Genomic DNA, 4,029 nt, shown 5'->3' with positions numbered 1-4,029 from the left:
GAAATCTGGCAGCCCCACCAGTCTGCAGTCCCAGGTGCCTCCGGCCACACAGGCGTCTTGGTCGTCCCGGGGTCTCCTGCGCCCCAGGCCACGCCAGCGACCCTGACCTGGGCCACTCCCTTGCAACCGCCCTTCTCTCTCTGTGGCCCAGGCTGAGGTCGCTCCGCGTCGAAATAGTGTCAAGAAAACTGGTGAGCGCAGCTTCTCACCGTGTGTACTTTGCAAAACTTTGAAAAATTTAATTCCTCTGGTCGGGGGGTGGAGGATGCATTTCTGAATGAGGATGCCCGATTCGCATCTAGGTCTCAGGGAGCCAAGGACTTGGGGCTTTACCACAAGCACCTCGGCCCCCACAAATGCGCGTCTGCAGGTGCGCACGTTGTCTTCCCTCTTTCCAGATAGACTTCTCAATGCCATGAGGGTTCGCACTTTACGGGTGTCTGCAAGTCCCTGGTTACTAAAGTGGACCGGCGGCAAATGGGTTTGTCAGAGATTTGACATCACGCTTGTCTTTGTTTTAGGTATTTTCCCTGATGAGGTTTTCAAATAGAGCTTATATTCACAACAAAAGAATATATTAAAAAAAAACAATAAAACGAGCATTGCTGAAGCGTAATTAATAACTGAACAGTCCTTAAAATTGGTGATATTCACTTTTTTTTCAGGCTAGTTTTTTTTCAAGTTCCCAGCGGTGCGTTTAAATGGAGACTCGGGGAGTCTCGCTCGTCTGTGTAATCTGAACACTTCGCATTATGCAGGGTGGGGGGCGGGGGGTGGTGAGCCGGAGGGCACAATTGCTCCCCGAAGTCTCCGCGAATCCGGTGGGCCAGCTCCGTGCGAGTCTTTTCAAGGGTGTCTGCCCTCCCCTTCCTTAGGTGACCAACAGAGGACGCCAGTGGTCCAGGATTGAATTGGGAATTATCAATACACTTTCAAGGTTCTTAAAAAGAGCCTGTGGATCAGCAGTGGCAACCCGCGATAACACCACGGGAGCGAAGTCTCCTGGACGCTGCGGAAAACGGATACTCCCCGGCTAGGAGGAGGATAGGCATCTAGGAGGAGCCTTTTGCAGTTTGCAGTAGAAACATCAAATGAGGACCTCCTTGCGTTCCCTCTTGTCCATAAAGGACAGGAAACAGGATGGGACATATCCCTTTTCACTAACAGAATTCAGTTGGCCTGATTATGATTGGTGATAGCTGGGGTCAGCCTGGTTATCTTCACCTCATGACAGAAACCTCCCATATTCTTCCTCCACCCTGGCCAGAGCTCTCCTCTTTGAGTGTGTGTGTGTGTGTGTGTGTGTGTGTATCACCATAGCTAGCCTCCTTTTAGAAATTGGCAAGGCCAATTTACTCATACCAAATAAATAATAATAGTAATAATTGACAGTCTTCCCTGGTGGCTCATATGTTAAAGAATCTGCCTGCAATGCAGGAGACCCAGGTTTGATCCCTGGGTCAGGAAGATCCCCTGGAGAAGGGCTGGCAACCCATGCTTGTATTCTTGCCTGGAGAATTCCATGGACAGAGAAGCCTGGCTGACTAAAGTCCATGGGATCGCACAGAGTTGGACACCTGAGTGACTAACACGCACACACACACACACACACACACACACACACGCAATTATTGAGGTTCTACAAAGGAGAGGAGATCAAAGGCAAACAGAGGATTTTGCCTCCCCCAGTCCACAAAGCCACAGCCCCTCGTTTCTGTTACCCACCGTACCCCACCCAGAACTCAGACTAGATTGCCCTCTTTATTGTGAACTGTGCCATAACCATTACTCTTTATTCCCTTTCTCCTGTACTACTTCTGCATCCGTATGTCATCTGCTTTGACAGCCAAGAACAAGAACAGAGTCTTCAATTTCATTGGAAAGTTAAAGGAAAAAAAACTTGCTCCTTAATAATTAACCATGGATAACTTGACTGATATTTTAGATGGTTTCTACATCAAAAGAATCTTGGAGTGGCAAGTCCACCTCTGTTTAGTACTGTGCTATACATGGGATGAGCTGGTCTTTGGTCAGTATGACACTTTTTACCAGCATTATCATCTGAGTAGTGGACAAGGGACGCCCAGGGAGAATGTCTAAGTCACCCTGGCCTTGCATTTGGAAAAAAGGTGAGTGTTCTGCGAGGGAGTCCCTAGGGGGCGCCTAAGCGCCAGGGTGTCCTCCAACAAACCAAAGACCAAGAAAACTAAAGGTTATATTTTAACTTTCAATAACATTCCACAACCACGTTTTATAGACTGTCATGGCCTTTTTTCTGAAATCTTGCAACAGGAAGTAAGTAAATCTGTGGCAGTGATGTGGGAAAAATTGTATTTCAATTTTAGTCATTTTTATTTGACACAACTGCAGGGAACCACACCCCTCCCCACGGCCCCCCTTCCCCCCCCCCACCCCCAATCGTAATTGTTGCAGGGTAAACTTGGGATCTTGAATGGGATAAAACTTAATTTTATGGTATACTAATTTTGTTCAACTTTAATTAATCTGGAGTTTATGGTTATAACATAAACTATAGCAGTTGGTAGGAAAGATGGCTTTTCCCCCTGGGGAAGGTACTTGGCATACAATTGCTGAATTGTAGCAGACAACCATTGGCATGAAGGACAGGAGACAGGATGGGACATTTCCTTTTCACTAACAGAGTTCAGCTGGCCTGGTTATGATTGGTGATTGCTGGGGTCAGCCTGATTATCTTCACCTCATGACAGAAGCCGCTCATTTCTTGGAGCCCACTGCTCAGCTCACAGACACCTTGTCTCCATATGACATCTGCCTCCCTTGCTTCTCTTCTGCCCTAGCTGGACATGCCACCCTACCGTCTCTCTCCCTGCCTCTAGCAGCGGGCTCTCTCTTCCACATCCCAGAGGTGTAGCTGTCAGGTTTACCTGCCAGAGTAGGCTTTGAACAGAAACGTTCTAACTCCTAGAGGGGAGTGATGTTACAGACCTGTTTCAGGGATGGGTGCCATTCTGCCTAAAGCTTTGCCATTTCCCACTAGGAGATGTGGGGGTAGGGAAAGGGAACCTAATTTCTCCTCTATCAGATGGTCTGCTAGGTAAGCCTCCTGAATTTGTGGATGCATCCCTGAATTTGGGGATGCACTGGGCTTCCCCAGTGGCTCCGAGGTACAGAATCTGCCTGCAATTCAGGAGACACAGGATATGTGGGTTTGATCCCTGGGTCGGGAAGATTCCACTGGAGGAGGGCATGGCAACCCACTCCAGTCTTCTTGCCTTTAGAATCCCATGGACAGAGGAGCCTGGCGGGTTCAGTCCATAGGGTGGCAAAGAGTCGGACATGACTGAAGCGACCTGATCACGCATGCATGCAGGACACTACTGCTGAGAAGAACACTAGAAATCACCATAACCTACAAATGACACCATTAAGAGTTTATCTGTCCTCCAACTGAGCACCTCCATGTGCTGGCCACAGGGTCTCACAGGCTGCTGGAAAGACTGATGGGGACCAGACAGTGGTGGGCAGTATGACCTGGGAAATATAGCAGAGTTTACTAAGTCTATTTGTGACCCCGATGATGAGGGGTACAGACTTTCCTATGGAAGGAGCTTCAGAGAAGTGGTGGCATTGGAGTTGAATTTAAAGAGGGGTATGAGCATGCCCATGAAAACTCAGCAGTGGCCACAGGACTGGAAAAGGTCAGTTTTTATTCCAATCCCAAAGAAAGGCAATGCCAAAGAATGCTCAAACTACCACACAATTGCACTCATCTCACACACTAGTAAAGTAATGCTCAAAATTCTCCAAGCCCGGCTTCAGCAATATGTGAACCGTGAACTTCCAGTTGTTCAAGCTGGTTTTAGAAAAGGCAGAGGAACCAGATACCAAATTGCCAACATCTGCTGGATAATCAAAAAAGCAAGAGAGTTCCAGAAAAACATCTATTTCTGCTTTATTGACCATGCCAAAGCCTTTGACTGTGTGGATCACAATAAATTGTGGAAAATTCTGAAAGAGATGGGAATACCAGACCACTTGACCTGCCTC

This window comes from Bison bison, unplaced genomic scaffold (assembly GCF_000754665.1).
Source record: "Bison bison bison isolate TAMUID 2011002044 unplaced genomic scaffold, Bison_UMD1.0 scf7180017864499, whole genome shotgun sequence".
Taxonomy (NCBI): domain Eukaryota; kingdom Metazoa; phylum Chordata; class Mammalia; order Artiodactyla; family Bovidae; genus Bison; species Bison bison.
Note: the sequence above shows the minus strand (reverse complement) of the source record.